The sequence below is a fragment of the Pholis gunnellus genome, assembly GCF_910591455.1.
Source record: "Pholis gunnellus genome assembly, chromosome: 5".
Taxonomy (NCBI): Eukaryota; Metazoa; Chordata; class Actinopteri; order Perciformes; family Pholidae; genus Pholis; species Pholis gunnellus.
In genome coordinates this window covers 6,549,400-6,571,682 of record NC_136531.1, presented here as the reverse complement: position 1 = coordinate 6,571,682, position 22,283 = coordinate 6,549,400, and positions in this window count along the sequence as shown.

Here is a 22,283-nt window from a genome sequence, read left to right as displayed (position 1 = left end):
GATTTGGCAGCATCTAGTGGTGAGGTGGCAGATTGCAAACAACTGAAACTTCTCCCGTGTGCCAAGAGTGTAGAACTATGGTGGCCAATGTGAAAAAAATGAAAATACCAATGGCCCTATCTAGAGCCAGTGTTTGGTTTGTCCTTCCTGGACTACTGTAGAAACTTGCGAACCCTCTGTAGATTTAAACGGCTCATTATAAACTAACGAAAACACAACGATTCTTATTTTCAAGTGACTATACCAATGAAAACATATTATATTCAAAATCTGCCAATGGATTCCCCTAAATGCTCGTCGTATTTTACCACAACTGGGAACAGACTCACTGGATGAAAGACGTCGCAAGTTCCTGAGCTGAAAGTCTGTTTCTCTCCAATCTGGTTCCTCCACCAACAAGTCTTTGCATCGTCACACTTTCTCTCTGTCAAACAGCCAGCCAAGCCAAAGCATCCAGGCTTGTACAAATTGGTTTGTGTCCCTGGGAAACATAAGCTTCTCACTCAGCCAATGCGACAGGAGACCCTTTTCTTCTTGACAGCCTCCTCTGCCAAAGACACTAATCAGCCAAAGGATCCAGGTCGTTTTCAGGGCCAGTTTCCCTACAAGAATAATCTGCCTCACAAACGCCAGTTGGGTCCGCAGACCTCGTGTACTCCAGCAGAGTCCCTTCTGCCCACCAACTGTCTGCTGCTAAGATGGTGACTGTGAGCCAAAGGAAGTGGACCCAGGAGAAGCCGGCCAGCTGGATGAAGCAGCAGACATGGAGGTACTGAGGGCCACCAGAGAGAATCCGTTTGGACGGGCTGAGGCTGAACTAAGCGAACTAATCAGCATTCCAGTTCCTCTAACATCAAAGAAAATTGGTACATCTGTGTTATTAGTTTCTTATTTTTTTGAATTGGCATGGTCTCATCTAAACACTATCAGTCTATACAACATGTTCTTCCACAAAATATCAACTCATTTCAAATTCAATCCTATATTTTTTTTTTGCAGAGATGAGATAGGAATAAATTAAATCCAAAAATATGCTCAGTTGTTGCTAAAGCAAGGAAAGCAGATGCCATCAAAGAGCGGAATCTCTGAATATCAATTATTGTTGAATATTCCAGCTTTTTAATTCATCACAACTGTTTTCTTTTCATGATTACATATTGTACTATTACATCCCCAGAAGAAAAAGAAGAAAACGAGGATGAATTGAAGGTTATTAAACCAGCAAATGCTTAAAATATTAAATTGATGACAAAGTATGAAAAAGTATTAAATTCCCCAAACTAAAAGTGTATTAATAGCCAAAATTATATATGACAAATTAATTACAAATAATTTCTGCAAAAGCTGTTACTGATATCAGATTTTACTTTAAGGAAAATACTAACTACTTCTTCAGAAAATGGAAGCTTTTGTCAAACAAAAAGGGAATGATGCCCCCATATCAGTTTGAGCCTTTATAACCACGAGCCAAGCAGCTAAATGGAATCCAGCCATCACTTTGTAAACAATGTCTTCAGGTTACATATAACTCTAAAAGCACAGGGAGTCAAATATTTTGGAAATAAATAAATAATTTGAATAGCAAAAAAGCATTTTTAGGATTTTTGCTGGGACTGGTAACACATGAGGAGTGAGAAGCTGAAACATCTATAAGTATGAAATTGAATGTGGAATTAATTTCAGAGCATTTTTAGAGTGGATGAATAAGCCGAGGCACAAATAACTCTTCAGAGAAAAGCCCAATTTTGTCATCAAAAGGCAATTTTTGAATTAGCAAATATTTCCATCACACAAAACAAAGTATTAGGAGTTTTGCCCGTCCCTATTCAAGGTCTTTGTGGTGGAGATGAGTTTTGTGGCTCAATGTCCTCTCTTCACAATCATCAACCCAAACACAATTTGATTGAAATCCTGAGCGTATGCAGTCTTTGAGAAGACACCACATCTCTGTTTATTATCTTCTTATTGTTTCCTCTTTAATGTTTTTTTGTGTCTTCTGTGAGTTTCTCCTCGTCCAAATCGAGAGACTGTGTTGAACGGAGTGTAAAGCCCTCAGAGAACGAAGAAACGAAATCGACCTGATTTCACTTTGTACCTTTGAATTCAAAAACAGAATTCAGAATTCAGAACAGTCTAAAAGAAACAAGCAACAGTGTTTTTTAATGAATATAATGTGTTGCAGTTCTAAGTTTCTTTGGATAGAGGGCGCTGTTAGATCAGATTTGGTGCGGCCTCTCCTAAAAAAAACATTATTTTTAAAACTTAAGCAGGAGGTGAGAGATGGTGAATGAAATGCACGGTCAGCAAGCAAGGTATCAACAAATAACCACGAAGAGGCTGTGTAAATCACGCTCGGAACATGGTGTTCTATATTGATCCCAATGTTGTTGAGGACGTGACAACACACACACACACACACACACACACACACACACACACACACACACACACACACACACACACACACACACACACACACTTGTACACACATAAAAACAAGTTATTCTATTGAAATGAACCCCTAATTAAAAAATCCAACAGCTGCGACAGTCTATTGAGCCAGTGCAGTGTGTGTGTACATAATATTTACGTGTATGAGGAAGAGGGAGAAATGTAGTGCTAGATTAAAATTCATCTGGATGGCAACACACTCCTCTCATGTAATTAGCCTAAAAGCCTTTTCATCAGACTTGGAACAACAGACACACAGGCGTGCACACACACACACACACACACACACACACACACACACACGCACACACACTCACACAGACTAATGGACACCACCAGAGTATGCTTCTAGCCACTAATATTCTACATTCACCTCTTCACACTACTGGAAGAGGCATCTGTATGATGGCACCATTGCCTTAGTGTGTGTTTTCGTGTTTGTATGAGTTATTTATATGCTAATGAATCTGGGAGGGCATGTTGAGTGCTGAGACTGTGTGTGTGTGTGTGTGTGTGTGGGGGGGGGGGATTTTGGGGCAGGAGTCTCTTCATCCGGAGAACAGATGGTGGTGGAGAACCTTGATGATGTACGTATGTTGCCTTTCTGTTAAAAGTCCTAACAACACGGATCCAGCTCCATCCTGAACTATGTTCAAACCCTCCCCCTCCTCATCCTCTTCGCTGTTATTCCCACTTTACTCTGATGAAATATTGTTATTCAGGCACACTGTCTGGATGCCTGTCTGACTTGAGGTACTTTGGCACCAAACACACCTTTTGTACCTGACTGAAATGCCAAATGCAGCTGTTAGCGGTGATTGACAGGCCCACACTCCAGTCAGCGCAACATGCTTCTCTTCTTCCCTCTCTAATGGCAGAGCTGCTCTCACTGCTCCATGTCAGAGAGATGAGACTCAGTGGGCTGAGTGGCAGTCGGTTTAGAGGATTTGCAACTTTTGTTTGGGTTTGACTTTGCAATGCTAAAGGACAATTCTGTTGCAAACTGGGTCTTACATTCGTAGTATAACACTGTACGCACCAAATTAAAGCAGATATAAATCAACATTTTTAATCATAACAATGGATCAAATTACTATGTGAAATGTGAAATGGGTCACTGATAGTGTGGTCCCCTTATTTTAGCATAATTTAGCATTTTCACCTTTATTAGACAGAGCACAGTGTAGAAATGGGCAAGAGAGAGAGGGGTATGACCCTCTCTCTCTTCCCCAGGTCCCAATGCCGGAAGCGAACCCCGGACGTAGCCACTCGGCTACCAAGGCTCTCCAGTCATAGCCTCGCTTTTTGGCTGTAGCTCTACTCACTCCCTTGCAGTGAGGAAATATTATCAATATATCCGGAGCACATTCTCCTCTGCCCTCACACACACATGAAGGTGCTGAGCAATGCAGCGAGCGAAACACATTTCCAATAAAAGGTAGGAGACAAGGGATTGGCCTTTAAAGTCTTTTACTGGGAGCAAACTGTGAAACAGCGAAAACAGAATTGGACGCACCACCAATACCAATGGAAGTATAGCCTAGCTGTCAAATGAGTCACATTGCCTTTCATGGTGGAAAGAAACAAAGTATAACCATGCAAGATCACCTTTAGACCTGCAATAACTGATTTTTTGGGCAGCTTGGTGTCTTACCTACCGTGTTTCAGATCTCAGCCAGTTTGAAGAGTCAAGATTTGATGAAAAAAGGAACTAACTAACATACCCAGTCGGAAAAAGAAATGTCTCAATGAAAATATGTTTGACTCTCTCTTTGATTGGAGGTTTAATTCAGTGCTGAAATGATTACTCCTTCAATTGGTGAGTCAGTCGACAGAAAATGAATCGTTTTTGACCATCCTTTGAATGTTATTTATCAAGCAAAAATACATTCCAGCTTCTCAAAAGTGAGGATTTCCTGCATTTCTCCATTTAATCTCCCTGTAAACTGAACGTCTTTGGGTATCAGACCGTTGGTTGGACGAATCAAGCAATTTGAAGTCGTCCCATCGGGCTCTATGACATTGTGACTAAAATTGTGATGAAATGATTCGTTGATGAATCTGCAAATAGAAATAACGGCAGATGTAGTTTGATTGATTCATGGTTTAATTTTAGGCAGTGATTACAAAATCCCCCTCCTGTTGTTTATCACTGCACTGATGATGTGCGTTTGTTGGTATTCTAACTAATGATTCAAACATCCAAACTTTTCCAGGTGTGGGTCCATTGATTGCTCACAGCGAAGCCAAGGTTTTGGCTGGCTCCTCGCATCAATACATGCGAACGCTGTTTTTCAACACCTCACCACCCACCAGCTTTCCCCTGACGGCAGGCCAACATTTTCCATTTTACACTTGATGCTTTTAGCTGGCACTCTTATTCAGAGTGACTTGGCCCGGATGGAACGGGAGACTGAGCTTCAGTTCCTGTATGACTGTAATAATAAGCTAAGTTAAATATCAGGAATGCAAGGTCAGAGCCCTGGACTGTTGCCATGACATTTTCTTTCAGGCTCTACAGCAGTCAGGTAAAGGGTAAAGTGCTCAGAGAAGAAACACAGAGGATTTGTAAAAAGAAAGTAACGAAGAAAATGTGATTTGGCGAGGGAGATGAGGGTGTCAAGTGTTTCTTTGGAAATAGCTTTTACATGGAGAGTCACTTTGCAGATCTGACTGGTGAGAGAAGATAATTCTTCCACCGTTAAGGAGTCGAGGAAAGAAAAGACTGGATGGAGTGGAGTGATAAGCAGTCAGGAACTTAAAAAAGGAACTTAGGAAAGCAGAAAAGCCTAATTGACTCTACTGCGTAAGATGGCACACACAGCGGTGGGGGTTAAGGGAACAAAAGTGAAAAGCATAGACTCCAATAGAGCTAGATTCAAAGCATCTTCACATCCATGGTACACTCACACAGGTGCTTTTCTTTTCAGGGCTGTAGACATACAGTTCACATAATGTGCTTGTTTCTTCTTCTTCACTCCCAACATAGGTGTTTTATTATAGATGTGATGTACAGATGGTAATAGAGGCACTTCACATAAGGCACAGAAGACATGGTGTTTCAGTCAATTGTACGGATACAACGTGACAGGAAAACGTAGTGTGAACGCCTCACCGAGTGAGTGGCCATGATGATGGGTGTTTCTCAAAGTCAAGGATGCTTCCTTGGTAGGATGGGTCCTTCCAAGTCCGGTCCTACAGAGGAATATATATATTTTTTTGCATTCCTCATCAACAACAATTCATCATCAATAAATTCAAAACATATGTTTAATAGATAAAAAACAACAGAGATTTGGACAACTATTATGATTTATTAATGAGATCAAAACCACAAGACTCCATTGAAAAACACACTTTAAACTCAGCAGAAACAAAATAAAACCCATCAAACAGTCTCAGTCTTTCTACTGTAGAAATAAAGCCTTAATTCACTCATTTAGATGTGACAATATGCTGGGCTCTACATGCTGTTTCCCCCCACTGTCTCTCTCTCTCTGTCATTGCTCACCTCTTTGTGCTTCTGCTAACGCTTTTGGGTTAGCTCGCTGAACAAGTCTGTTGCTGAGCGAGAGTTATTAGATCGAGTTAGAACAACTCGATCTAATATAAGTCAAGATTCAGCAACTGGATTTCCACTTTCTCGCCTAAAAGCTGTTCAGAAACAGATTTGGGCAGATTGCTGAGGTTAAATAACTGAAAGTTTACGAGCATTGCTCCCTTGGTTCAAAATCTAGGTTCGAGACATGTATCATGTATCATAGGATTGTGGGTGTTTAGGAGCATGTTTAATTAACTCTCCTGTCATTTCAGGTCCTGCCATTCACACCCTATCATCACTTATTCCCCTCACCTGGTCTTCCACGCCCATCTCACCTGCAGCCCATTCCTTCATTAGTCCCTCACTATTTAGGTCCACTGACTGGCACTTGTTCCCTGCCAGATTGTCTCGTGTGTCTCAGCCGAACGCTCCAGTGTTATCTTATTATTATTATGAAGTATTGTTCCTGATCTGTTTTCTCGACCTTGGATTTTTGACTGCCCCGTATTGGATTTGTTCGCCTTCTTGACTGACCTCCCGGTTTTGACCCTGCCTGTATACAAGTAAACAAAGCTATACTTGTATTCTGACTTGTGTTTTGGTATTCCCCTACCTGTAACCATTATATGCTATTTGAACTGTTCAATTGGTGTATTGTAATCTACTGATGGCCCGGAATGGTTTCAGTTTGAGATAATTAATGTTAGCTGGTTGCAGTATTTGTGTCACTTGAGTATTCAAAGTATAAATAAGTGAATAAAATATGTATTCGTCTCATCATTTAGATGAATGTAAAAGTGACCCACATAAACCAGGTGAACATTACTTAATTAAGTAAGGTCCAGGGAGCTGAAAGGACACAAGTAGGGATAGTTATTTTATTGAATAACTATAGTCCTTGAGCTTCTCAGAAGCGGATAGAAATGCATAACAAAAAAAATAACCAAGAAACAACATTCATATAGAGTGAAAATATGTAAACAGAACAATATAGAGTATAGTTGTGGCATTTCTCCTGTATTATTTGGGCCATGCAAAAACTACATCAAAAGGTTGTTTTAAAGAAAATGAGCGTGTTTTCTCAGGAAGAATCTGAGATCTTTCTTTACTAATTGTGTCCCCAGCAGTGGTGAACACGGTTTCTGACGGTGTTGAGGCTTGCAAGCAGAGGTGATGAAGAGTGTCCGTCTTATCCTTCCACCAGAGGGCAGAGTCTTCGGAGGTAGGAATGGGACGAAGGCCTCTGTACACTGGCACTCTTGATCTTTTTATGGATGGTGCAGTGTTTTGCGGTAGACTGAGGCTCCTCCTCAGCTCTCCATCTTTTGCAAAGAGTTCTTTTTAGTGCTTCTAGACCTTTTTTTGTTAGAACACATAGCATAGGTATCACATTAATGTCAAACTTGCATCTTAACGTCTCCTCTTCCACTGTAGCGAAGAGCTGTAATTCTTAAAAAATAAACTCAGCGACAGCCCTGTGTCATTGTCCCTCATCTAGCGATGGAGACTGGGTTGGATTTGAGTTTCTGACTTCCGCTATCCAGTAACGAAGTTGTGGCTGCTGCTTGACTGATGTCTCTGGAATTGTTTAGGAACACAAACTAGAACTTCTAAACTTCCAATTTAGAAGTGTTTGAACCAAATCTAATTGTGTCCATGAGTTAATAACTACGGAGCTGCCGGGATGCTGCACTGAGGACGTGGGTGCCGCAGTCGCGTTGCTATAGCAGTCAAACACACAGCGATGCTTCAGATCTATTCAACGGTGTATCTGTTTCATGAGGTTGCCTACCCCCCTGCTGCGCAGCCTTTTACACTTTTTTTTTTAATACATATATTACATTTAGATCAATGTGAGCTCACACTTTTGAACGTTTTAGCTCTGTCAGCTATGACTCGAGAGCAAACATGCAGTCGCGCAACGTTAAACATAATCGGCTTATGCCGGCAGCTTCGTCATCCCTAAGGGACCGTTACGAATTTGAAAATACAAGCTATGTTGAAATTAATTTAATTTTCAATTCATCCATGCACTCACTCTTTTATTTATCCTGTAAGTTGACAGCCCTTAACTCAATAATACCCCAAAAGTACATAGGACAGACATTACTATTGGCAGATATTGAATATAATATTCATAACTATGTTTTAATCGGTGCGTAATCACCCAAAACTAAGAATCGTTACTTTTCCTTAGCTTAGAAAAAGCTGTTTATGTCTTCTTAGGAAGTGGATCGTCTTCCACAGACGCCGCCATCTTGCACCGCCATGTTTCTACAGCAGCCCAGAACGGATACTGGCTCTAAATGGGGCCTTTTACGTTATCTGAAGGTAGGGATGCGTTCCAAAACCCGGCATTCAACGGGCCCCGGTGCTAAATGATTAAAGATCGTATTGATAAGCCCCGACATTGCTGGTGTTTTTTATTAGTACTTTTTGATGTAATTTATTATCACGCTGCAGCGTGCATTTGCTCTGCTCTCTCTGTCGGGCTGAACTCCAACTACACACACGTATAAAGACACAAACGCACAAAGCGCGAGCAGCGAACCAGGTGAAATGACTGACACTCCAGTTGACGGCAACTCATATTTCCGAGTAAAAAGAAAATACTTTATCGATATAGCTGAACATGTGAAACTTCATTCAGTCGACCACTACAGTATGTTTACACAAGCACAGCATGAACGAATGGCCAAAAGCCACAGCTCTAGAACGAATATTTAGCTAGATCTAAATTATAAATAACTTCTAATTCTGTTCTGAATTTATTTGTTTTCTAGATCTTATATTCTTAAAAACAATTATTTAGTCATGTAGAAGAACAGAGTATTGATAAGAGTAGCCCTTAGCTGTACTAAAATCTTAAAGATGCCTATCCCTAACTGTAGGCCACCATAGTTCTCTGACACGCTTGGAAAGGGAGGGGCTAAGCTGAGGGGTATTTACTTGGTTGCAACCTGCCACAAATCGTATTTAGATGGTACAGATGTCTCTTATTTTGACTGATGAGACCTCTGCTTGTATAGTATCTCCCCAAATATTTTGTAGTAGTTCTGCACCTGTTAGGATGGGACAACATACCTTTCTCAATAGTATACAAGCTGTGTCATAAATCACTCCCTCGCTCACTCATTCACTACTCCTTTTTTTTTTTTAAATAGCTACTTTACTCTGAAGGTTGCAATAAAATAAGATTTTTGGACACTGTCAGTTGTATGATTGTGATTTTTGTAACTATAAATGTGTTGCATATACAGCACATGCCACTGACCCTTTTTCTGTTTATTGTGGGAGGTTTTACAGTACTATAGAGCATGCGTTTCACCCCAGAAATACGCCGCTTAAATACATAACTCCATCAAACTTCAAACCGGGCAGAGGTCTAATGAGTCAGAAGACTTGAAATCACCTAGTTTTCAGGCTCTTTGAATGGGCCCTAATGAGAGACCTCTTGCATGATGGCCTTTTCAAGGGAGAGCTTGGGTTGGAGATCATTTTGCTCTTTACTGATTTTCTTTTGTGAGTGTGACTGAAACCTTGACAGTGAGCCAATCATGGTTATATTTATTATGTCCCTGAATATAGTTTGAAGGTTTGTTCAATGGCCTGCATACTTGCAGGAATCACACGTGGTCCATGCAAGTACGCGAATGACAGCGCCTGTCGCAGCTGGCATAGACACACGGCCCTGGTGAACATACTCGATGTGCGCTCTTATACACTGGTGGCGGTAACAAACGTCAAGGGGCGATATATAGCTCATAACGTTTCTGTGCCCCACAGCAGTAAGCGAACATGCTACCTGTGGAGGAACATGTACTGCTGTACTTACTGCTCAGATAAAAGAAGAGAACACATGGACAATGGGATTTGTGTCTGAATAAAGAAGTGAATAAGTGTCATAAATATGCTAATGTTCAGCTACAGCTTCGTCAACCGTGGTTGTTTAGAGCGGAAGTGAACCCAAACAGAAGGGGTCAAATTTCCCTTGTCAGACTGCAGCTTACACCTGTGTCGCGTTACGATTTTACATTACATTAGTCATTTAGCAGACGCTTTTATCCAAAGCGACTTACAATAAGTGTATTCAAGAGAACTACTAGTCACCAGAAGTCATAAGTGCGTCTCCTTTTTTAAACAAGCATCTAAGAGCATATCCAGAGCAAACTTACAGCGCAGAAACAAACTAATACAATAAGTGCAACAAACTAATAAGTGCTAAGTGGAAGGCTCAGGGTAGTACTTCTTGAAGAGGTGAGTATTCAGCCTGCGCCGAAAGCTGGGCAGCGACTCCGCTGTCCTGACGTCAGTGGGGAGTTCATTCCACCACTGTGGGGCGAGGACAGAAAAAAGCCGTGATCGGCCGCAGGGACCTCTGAAGCGACGGGGCAGCAGAGCGAAGTGGTCGGGCGGGGGTGTAGGGCTTGACCATGGCCTAGAGATGGGAAGGAGCTGTTCCATTCACTGCCCTGTAGGCTAGCGCCAGAGTCTTAAACTGGATGCGAGCTCTTACAGGGAGCCAGTGTAGAGCACGGAGAAGGGAAGTTGTGTGGGAGAACTTGGGGCGATTGAACACCAGGCGAGCTGCGGCTTTCTGGACAAGCTCCAGAGGTCTGACACACTCCAGAACGCCAAGGCACGTGAAATCGATCTTGCGTAGCCAGAAGCATGAGGGTACTTGCGTGGTCCATGCTTCTGCTCTTGTATCCCTGGTTCAACACACACAGGTTTGGTTGTATTGACTTGTTAGACCTCTCCTCAGGACAATGTGGGCAGCTTGATTGACATCTTTCTGATTGTGTTGTTAGTGTTTTTTCACCTGAAATAGTAAACCCTTTATGTGGCAAGCAGAACAGCAAACACTTTCTGACCACACTAACAGTTTTTTCTTTTTTTTTCTTTTTTTAAAGGCTAAGCGGCAAAAAATGTAGATTTAAGCACAATATTTTGTTTTATTTCGCTAAAATCATGTTGAGAATTTTGGAAATGACAATCTTTTTTCAATAAACGCTCTGGATTTAATGGAAATGTTTGGTACTCACACAAGTCGGAAACAATCCATGTAATTGTACAAATAGTATTATACTAATACTTTAGTGTAGCCTGATCTTTATCTGCAACAGTGCAGAAAAACTGGTTTTAAATATGAACAAACATGCAAAAAAAGAATTTTGAATGTCAACGTTATGAAACTAATTTATGCAGCCCGACACAAACTCGTATTTCCATATTTTATACACAAACCTTCCTTTTGCGAGATAGTGGCGTTTATTTGAGGCTCTGCTAACAGCCTATAATAACAACCATACCAAGATAGTGTAGGCACTGTCCTTGGTCATTGCTTTGTTGACATAGCCGGGTCGGCCGTGCACGCTTTCAGTGCATGTTAGTGCATGTCAGCCTGCCCCACTGGCTAGCTCACGGTTCCCGCTCTGCACTGCAGGTAAACACTGTCAGCTCTGTTTTGCTTTGTTAGCACCGTTAGCTGTGAGCCGCTGGTTCGCCGTCGCCATCTTGAGAGCCATTGAGAGGCAATCTCTTGCCGCGCCAGCACCCCCCACCACGCACTGATGAACATAACTTTATCTATAAATCACTGATTTACAGGCATAAATACTGTAGACTTTCAATTAAAAAGTCAAATGAGTGGGAACTAGAAAAGGTGCAGTCAGTAGAGAGCCGATCTCCACCAGGTCTGTCTGCAAATTTTACAATTTTTCTTTGCAGTTTCCTAGTTTTACTCTGTATTTCATGGACTGAGCATGTCACCCCAGGTCTCTCTGAATTTTTGAGAGTATTATTTTTCAACTTTCAGGTACTTAGCGTGGAGCGAGGCGTGGGGACACAAGTAAAGGAGACCGCGGATCACAGAGAGGTGACTAACAAGCCGATAAATGGGTGGAAAGACACATGGGGCAGAGAAGGGAGGTGAGATGGACATCATTTTCACCTCAGAGAGTGAGAAAAGGAACAGCTGGTTGCTCAGACAGAAAAAAAAACACATTGCTTCCATTTTTCCATCAGTTATATTCAGGTTGAGCACAAAGAGGTTGAGCACAATGAGAATATTTGCTTAATAGTTGTATTTGTGACACCGTGGGTGAGCCTGTGTGTTTGATTAGCTCTCACTATGCTTTTCTACCCAGAGATCAACACTTAAAAAACGCTCGCTGCATGCACACACACCCCCACACACACCGTCTATATGAGTGTGTTTCTGTATGTGTGTCGACTTTGCACCTCCGCTATCTGAAATGGCATCTTCGTTTTCCTACCCTTCGTGTGTGTGTGTGTGTGTGTGTGTGTGTGTGTGTGTGTGTGTGTGTGTGTGTGTGTGTGTGTAAACTGCCATTTGGGAAAACCAATTACCACAGGTATGTAGCGCCCTGCTAATTTGTTTACATGTGTTTTGTTTAGATGTCTGGTAAAACAGTACTTTTGCATTTGTGTTCACGGTTTGGAGAAGTGCTTATGGCGTCCGTGTCCTTCATGAACTCCCTGACCGCCTCGCCCTGGTCGTTCTCCACCACCAGCACCACCATCAGCAGACGCTTTCCTCAACGAGGAATTGAGAAGGGGGGAGGCTACAGGTAAATAACATAACCCTTCGCTCTAAGATTTAGCCAAACAATGAATTTATAAAGAGGAAAAACCTCATCTTACACACATGTGCGCACACACACACACACGTTGCATTGCCTGACATTCATTCATTGTAAAATTAACCTCAAGACGTATGTCTTTATCTCTAAAATCTGCCCTTTTCTTTGAGGATCAGCAAAGATTTTTTGCTGTTACGTTTCCTCATTAGTCCTCACAAGTTTAGATAAACTCCAACGCATTTGCACACATTTCCCCCTGGGACTGGGTGTAATTATGAGTTTGGCCTGTTATGGTGTGATAACTAATAAAACTGAGATTTCTGGGGGAAATAAGGAAGAGAAAATTAAAGTCTTGGAGTGTTCAAATCCTAATTAAAATATCTCAGTGTTTATGGTGTGCAGGACACAGGGAAAGCAGGGGATGAAGAAGTATTGGCGTTAGTGCAGGGAGGGAGACGGGAGGGACACAGTGGGTGAGGAGGGAGGGTTATCATTTTTTCACAGGAATTTCTTCATTTCAAATCTTCATTAGGCGCTCCCTCACTTTATATTTGTTCTCAGCTGCTCCATCACGCCACGGCAGCCTCTGGTCCTATAGGCTGTTTAGAGCGATATACTCAATATGCCTCAATGAGTGTGTGTGTTTGTGTGTGACGGGGGGAGACGGAGCGAGCAGAGCCTTCGTGTCCAAGTATGTGTGCATGCTGGCTCCTGATTATCCTTTGAGTTTAATAATTACAACTCTTTGTCATTCATCCAGGTTCTATCAGTCTCCACACAGAACACTCCTCCCTCTTCGCTGCCATGGTTTTCTTTATTTCCCTTTCGTTTCTGTCTCTCCTCCTCCCCCTCCCCCTCCCCTCTCACGAGAAGAGCAAACACTGGTTTTGCATCAGAGAACAAAAGACTTTTAACGGGTGAACAAATAATTTGCTCTTCTCCACACTCTGTCGTACAGCTATCACTATGGGATGAGCCTGTTGATTTGATCATCTTCTCTTCTCTGTAAATAGGCCTGTCTGGCTTTAATCGTTTAACACACATAGGCAGAGGTATAGATCTTAATCTGACTAATCCTGGATTACAACTCGGCTATCAGACGCTGTATGTGAGTGTGTGTTTGTCTGATATTTGAATGAGTGACTGTGTGGATCTTTTTGCAGTGTGTATGTCTCTCTTTTTATACTTTATTTTCAAGTCTGATCCCCATCAGCTTCCACAAAGTAGTAAGTCTTCCTGGGCGGGTCCACACCAAATAATACAAATATACAGTACAATAAAGAATGTATATAAACTTGTAGTTGCCTAAGCTCAACCAAACTTCTTCTTTTGGTGAGTTTTCTTGTCAACAAACAAGTTTTTATTTAATTGAATACTTTAATACTGCCTTGTCTACTTGCTAGCAGTCCCTCTCCTCCTCGTCTTTGTTGGAGCATTGCTGCACTTCTTTGCACATTACTGCCGCCATCTGACGATTAGCTAAATAACATTAAATCAGCGGCAGTAATGTGCATCAGGCTGCCTCTGCATGCGTGTGTGATACAAACAAAACCGAGAGCCAGTCATTAAAATATTCCTCCGCAGGGTTACCAATGGTCCAAAACCACAGGGTATCTTTTTATGGGCTGTCCACTGCAAACCCAGACAGGTGTGTGTGTGTAAAGTTAAATCACGTAGAAGAAAGTTTCCAGAAGTTGTTGCATTAAGATTGTTTCTGTGATAGACACTCGTCGGGCATCAGACACAAAAACATCTTTTTATATTCAAGCCCTAGGCTGCAGAAACCAATTAAGTCATACAAGTCAGTCAAAACACCTGAGATAATTACACACAATAAGACAAACATTGGATCTGAGGATGTTTATCATTTTATGGATGTTTTTATGAATTATTGATGGAAAAATGATAACAAAATGTTAATGAATCAGTTTTTGTTTCTGTGACTTTTTGTCACAACATCTTTTGATCTTTCTTAAGTTGCATGTTCCAGACAGAAGAAGCGCTACACAACAGTTCTCAACCACAGTACCTACAATATATTCCACCAATGGCATGAATCATATACTAGTTTTTCATAAAGAGGTGGGCTGTGTTATTCCAAATGACATTTATGCAAATTTGTATTTAGACCCCACCGTTAGCCATGAAAGTTGTTGTCACACACAGCACAGAAAGAACAACGGACAACTAATGTAGCTGACTGATAGCTAGTCTGTATGCATGTGTGTGTGTGTGTTTGCTTTCTATATACTCTGTAATGTGACAGTATATTTGTATGGATGCAATGTGACGGTATTTGTTTTCATTAAAAGCTCTGACATTTTCATTTTTGAGAGCTGAACAAATCAGTTTTCACTTTTCCTCTCTGACAGCCTAATATTCCTCTGCAATAACACTTTTAAGAGGGTTCATTGTGCCCATTGTTGAGGTTTTCAGTGTGTGTGTGTGTGTGTATGTGTGCGCATGTTTGTGTGGAACTGTGTGTCACATATATGACCTCTTTCTCTGTCTGCCCCGCAAAGACTTCAGCTTTCCTGCCTGACTGAACACACACAATGTAGCTGCCCGAGTAACACGCGACAACCAAAACACACCCGCCCCTGACCCACATGTCTGTTATTGGTGTCTGTCGCCAAACGGACTACACACACAATCACACACTCTGTCATCCATGCATGAACACCTAAGACAGACGATGGAAACTTCAAACATGTGAGAACTGAGAGAGACAGAATTGCATTTTTTAACTGAACATCAAAAATGTATTCAATTATAAGTAAAACACATTATATTCAAGCAGAGACATAACTATGCCACAGCCACATTTATCTAACTCAAAATCAGTGTGTTCTGGTGTAAAGTGACTAAAACTGCAAACAAAGAGCCTCTTCACATCTATCTTTGTTGCACTTTAGGATCATCAGGTTGATCTCGAACGCGACCCAATTTCAGGCTTTCAGTCTTAACTGATTATCTTCCCCGATAATCAACTCTCCAGACACATGCCATGCGGGCAAGTCACGGCCGCCCACAATTCAGATTCAAATGTTTTGTAGAATATTTACAACTTGTGCTGTGAGAGTAACACCAGCTGTAGCACGTGCAATCAATCATTCAGTGTGAAAGACTGATAGTGTTTCCTCAAAGGGACGTCAATGTGTGCTTTGCAGTCACTCGCGTTAACAAACATGGTTTCTTCACATCACGTGATCTTCATCAGCCGATGTCCAGTCGTCACTGAATTGTACTCGTTCAGATTTTTGTTCAGATGACACCTGAGAAACTCCTCCACCTGTTGAAGTACATGTGATATGACCAAGAGTTATTAAATTACTACATTTTCTTTTCAACTTGTACTTAAAATTCTTATTTCATTTCATTTTGACCGCTGAAGATCTTCATTAGTGAAAGTGAAAATGTGCAGTTAGTGACGAAACACAACACGTTATTTATATTTATGCTACACAGACGAGTGAACGTTTTCCCAACTCACTTATGGGTGAATTTCACCCGTGTAAATATCACATCAGATTTACTTAAACCTGCATTAACAGATTTTTTGGCAAATTGGGGGCGGCAGAAACAAGTTGTAAAGAAAATTACATTATCACATCAGCAAATCTTTCAGCTGCGAACTTGTTAGCAAAAAGTTGCTTATTTGCACGTCCATCAGTTACGCAGCAACATCATTCATTGAGATTATGTTGCTGTTCAATATTCACATCTGTTCAACAGCCATTCTCTAACTGTCTGGTACTGAGAGGGTTGTGAACAGTGGGCTTTTACTGCCTTTTCACCTAAAATTGCCGCCTGCTGCAGCAGAAAACTGTGCTATGATAGCACTATCAAAGGTGCCCTGTGGAGTTTTTGTAGAAAAATGACATTCGGTGTTTTTCACCAAGGTGCATTGTGTGTATCCTTGTTGTCTAACGGAGGAGTTGAGCGAATTTCCTTCCTCCTATAAAATATTTACGAAGCTGACTTTTCTTTTTTGGAACATCATAAATCTTGCATTGTGTACATCCATGCCTGCTTGTAGGACTGTTGGGCAAAATGGCCTAAAATTACAATCCAATTTTTTTCACATCGCGATTCATGATTTGAATCGATTTTTTTCTTCTTCTTAAAAACAAATCTGATTCTGCATGATGTAGGATTGTATGTTCATACAGCCGAGTTTACCCAACAACTTTCTTTATACTTATTGTTCCATATTGTTTTGTTCTTACTAGCACTATTTTTATTGACTTCTTCCCACTCAAATTTTAATTATTTTGTACTTTATGTAAATGAATGATAAACATTGCATTCACACTGTGTTGTTCTTAACCACCTCCACATGCTTAAGTTGCAAATTGTGATATTACTCTCTGCATATTGGATGTACTTTCACATTTATTTTTATGTAGGCACTGCAATTATAATTTAAACTCCCATGGTGCATTCTAATGGCAGGCTTTCAGGGGTAAATAATTAAATATGGAAAAAGATTGGTATACTTTGTTTCTACCGGATCAGACAAACAAACAAATGAAAGGACTCTGATAGTATATGAAGAGGAGGACCCCTGCTGCTGGCACTTTGCTGATTGGAGTTGTAAAAGACGATTGGCAATTATGGGATAATGCTGAATGCTAAAAAAAACCTTGTGCACTTCCACAAGAGAGACATAATGGCAGTAAACTGACTAGAATGTAACTTATGAGAGACATTACAGTCTAAAGTTAGCTATGATGTCGGCTAACATTAGCCACCATAAGCTACTGGTCATAGCAGACCGAGTAACTCTGGAGCAGCAAACGCCCTGAATTTAACTGATCAATGTTGCGTTTTACTGCTGATGAATTCAATTTTCTTTCTGATAAGAGGATAAAAATGTTATTCGTTAAAAAAGTGACATACTCTCTTTAAATTGTAAAAAAACAACATATATTAAAATATGAGATCAATATTTGTTTATTTGTTTGTTTATTTGCATTATATTAGAATCGTAAGCTCACCCGGTAGAGCGAGCGCCCCGTGTAGGCTGAGTCCTTGGCAGCGGCCCGAGTTCTGCTCGATTCCCATTTGAGGCCCCTTTCTCAATAAAAGAATTGATAGCTAAGTTCAGTACATTAAAGTTACAACAGTACATTCTGGTGAAGTAAATGTTCAGTGACTTGCCATAAACACACATTCGTCCTACTATGACATTGCTTTGCTAGAAACTGTTGTGGAAAATATTCCTATACCCGCTTTGCGTGAGTCTTTTAATGCTGAAATACATAATACCAAAAACCGAGGTTGTCTTTTAAGTATTTATTCTCTGCGCAGAGAAGGTTCAATCATCACAACAGAATGCGTACAGTCTCAGTGAGGAAGAACCAAGTGAACAAGCTTTCCTTATACAGAATGAGCAAAGGTGGGGGCCGACGGCCAATGTTACTGACATTTTGGTCTCAGACTTTTGGTCTCAAACTGAAAGGAACAATGAAAAACAAACGGCCAGCAACCAAAACAAGCGGCCCAAAACATTCTCATACAACACAGTTAGTTATCTTTCCCACTATGGTCAAGTGTGGTTTTCTGTGTCACCCCAAATCAAATTAAGTCTGATGTCTTCATGCAATCGCCCATGAGTTTAAGATTCATAAGAGTCATTGAAGATATTTTGACATTTTACAGGAAGAGGAAAGAGTGATATTGTGATACAAAAATACTCGTGAAACAAGAGTAAGATGAACGTCCGCTCACTGTCCGTCCTTCTGCTCGTCGACTCACCACACTTCAGTTTTTCTCTGTTCATCTTTTAATAAGTTAATTAGTGCTGGAACATCGTAATGACTGTTGTCAGGCAGCTTCAGGCTTTATTGGTAAACACCAGCCGGAGGACTACGCAAACCACACACACAGACACACACACACAGACACACACACACACACATTCAAATGTACACTCACACACATAAGCATCAAATTAACATATAGAAAGAAAAATACCAGTAAAAGTAGGACAAGAGAGCATGGTACTGAGCCAAACTCATCAAATACAACTTCTGACAGAATTCTTCATGAGTCAGAATAAAACAAGAAAACAATATTCTCTCTATCCCTCTGTGTGTGTGTGTGTGTGTGTGTGTGTGTGTGTGTGTGTGTGTTTGGCTTTTTTGTGTCAACAGTAAATAGCAAAGAGATTATTCTTTTAATTTTCTGTGATCAGCCACTTAATTATCGAAGCCTGTCTGTGTGAAGAAGCACTTAAGATTTTGTCTTTTTGGAGTGAGCACACACACTCAATTATGTGTGTGTGTGTTTTCTCCACTTAAGTTGTTCTGGCCAGTAATTTGACTTGTGAAAGAGGCATTAAATGCTAAAGAATTAACATTTATTGGTTATCAAAAATTAAAAGGCAGCTAGTAAACAATGAAACAGAATGCCTTGCAAACATTAAACTCAAAGTCAAACACTATAAAAAAAATAAACAGACACCACAAGAGAAAAATTAATTGTAGAATTATTAAAGCCAAATTCAGCAATGAACTAGCAGCACGTCGTGGTAGATGCATAAAACTGTGGATTCACGACTGAACGTGTATGCACAAAGACAGAAATATGCAAATATGTTCTTTTCTTCAGATTTATAACGAGGCACGTATGCCTATTTCTGTTGTGTGTAACTGGGTTCACATGCACAAGCCTCATTTCCACTCCCACTGATAGACATAAATAGATGCGTAAATGCTCTTCAACACCTGTTTGCATATATCGATTTGTATGGCCGCTTCAGCACTCATTAGACATGTCAATGAGAAAAACGGGAAAGAATAAGTGCAGGCTCAACAGCACCAGCACAGCTCATTACGGGTGACCGTTACACATGGCTGTGGCTATTTCTAGCCCCAATACTGCTAATTAATGACATGTACCTGTAAACTGTCATCGCGTTGATATCATCATTATTAAACGTCAGAAGGATGATCAATGATTAATGTGGCGCAAATTAAAACAGACTTTACAAAGTGCTTCACAATTCAGCACAAAATTAAACGTTAAGACTACTCGCCATTCATTAACTCGAATAGTTGAAATTAAAGTTATTAATTAAAATGTATTCATTATTAATTCATTCAAATGGCTCATTATTAACAATTAGGTTTAGAAATGGGACTTTGATTGACATTTTACAGAACGCTGTGTAACCTGCAAAAATGATGACATGATCATTTTTTGTGAGTACATGTTATTTAAACATCTGGCCCCTGACAATGTATCTGAAGGCAACAATAGAATACCACCTTAATGGAATAGTTTAACGTTTTAGGAAATACGTTCAATCACTTTCTTGCTGAGATTCAAAGGGGATGACAGAATTGATCCCACTCTTATTTGTCTAATACATATAAGTTATAGCCAACAAGCAGTTAGCTTAGTCAGTATAAAGACTGCAGTGTTTGTGTATTCCGAACCGGAATATATAGCCTCGGTGATGTCATGGCCGTGTCGCAGGGACTCTCTCGTCCAATGAGGCACCAGGTTGTGGTTTAAACCAAATATCACACTCGGGTGAGATTTTAACGCCTGATGGGGATTTTAAGTACTTTCACAGTTTAGGCTTTTGTTATTTACAAGTAAGCCTCTCTCTTTGTTTCTCCCACATGGTGAAGTCCCAACAATTATTTGTAAAAAAAATGTTTCTAATCAAAGAAAAAAGTTATATTAAAATATATTAAAAACACAGTACAAGTACATTGTAAATGGTACAACAACACAAACCACCATAGAGCTTAATCAACACATCTGTCTGAAGCTAGGTGCGGTGTAATTAGCCAATTTGAAAGAAGCGATTTTTGGATCCAGCTCCTCCGCGACCCTGAATAAGATAAGCGGTTACAGATAATGGATGGATGGATTGGTTTGTCCTGCTGTTAAAAAAGACAGAAACCTGTTAATTAAAAGATGCTTCATGGACTGAGGCTGTTTTTTTAAGATTTATTGTGGCTGAGGTGGAAAGCCTGAAACCAGAAGAGTCCAGACTGATACAGCAGCAGATGAATGCCTGAATGTTTGAGTCTGCACATATCTGACCATGTGGTGTTCTATTGGATTAGAACAAGCGTGATCAAGATTAGCTAACTTTTTTTTGTGATATTGAAGATTTTTTCAAAATGTGTCTGCTTTTAAAATTACGTTCTGAATAATATGACATGAAGGCAGCAAAACACCGGCTTCCAACACGCCTGTATTTCACTGATGAAAACAAAGTGTGTAATGTCCCTTCTCACTTTTAACCACAGTAAAGACCGCCTTCTTTTGTTGTTGTTCCCATTGTTGGATTTCGGTTTAGTAGACCTTTGTCATCCCGAACAAATCAGTGTAAAGTTCAATTGTCGGCCACTTGAATACTGTGTTGACACTAGAGAGATTTTTTGGCAGAATCTGATTTTGATTTCTTTCTGTCTGACTATCATTGACAGCGAGGATCCAGATTTATTAAAGCTTCTCGCCAATAACTTCTCTCTCTGTGATGGCCTTATCAATTAGACATTACTCCACTTTATCTTCACATAGCAAATAGTTGTTTGCTGCTATATTAAATGCTCTGATTTATGAATTTAGCGCCTGAGATCTGTTATACAAGCACTTAGTGAGGAATCACAGTCTCTGCATGTTCTCTGCTGCAGCATCACACACATTCAGTGGAAGCATTATGTGAGTTCATTCTTCGTCTGGTTGCTGTAGTCTTTTTATGCTCCGTTGCTCCATCGCCTGTGTCTGTTTCCCAGCATCTGAGTACTTCAATTCGACAGACATCATGAAACCATGTTTAGCAATTTATATGCAAAGCAGAGAGAAGAAGAAAACATCTACTGGAATGATCCACAGTTAACGGGGAGAGATATAATTGGACAGAAGGTTGCTGGTTGTGGATGTGTGAGATTGCTTCACAGACAGAAAAAGAAATGCGCAGGACGTACATGCACACATGCGATTTAGACATCTACACAGACAAGACACCTCGTGAGCTCTTTAGCAGAGGTCGAAGGTAAAGATGCTCAGAGAAGTCTATTCATCAGACCTGAGCGGGGGCTCTGCAATCCTTGTCTTCCCTGCAGGGCTGTTGAGAGTGGAGGAGGCGGAGGATTCGTCTGATGAGGTTTGATACAGATACTGAAGAGTGTGTGTGGTTTTCTGTCGCTTCAAGTTTGAGCTTGTATGTTATGGACAGGAATTATTGCAACACTGATGTTTGTACTTGGGGCATATTTGCATATACATAAGCATTAGTGTTTATGTTCATGTGTGTGAGAGGGGAGGAGACGGCTCTTACAGTGAATGCATGTGTTGGTGTGCACTACAGGGTTGATGACCGGCCTTTATTTAGTGACAAGGTCATGCAAACATACTAATTTCCATAAAACCATTCATTTAAATCGTCTCTCCTGGCTTATCTGAATATTTTCCCTCCACACAAGGACATTTCAGTAGTCAACCAAATGTCAAAGGTCATAGGATCACCGGGTAAACACCGAGTTATCCCCAGCAGTCCCATCTCAACATCTTCTAATAACTATGATGGTAAATAATGTCCTGTGAGCAACCCAGAGAGCATTTTGTGACAAAACATTTGGAATGACTGAAGTTAAATTTTGCAGTACAACATTCCTTTAAAAGTGGGTGTTTTCTAGGTATGGGCATGAGTACTGGAG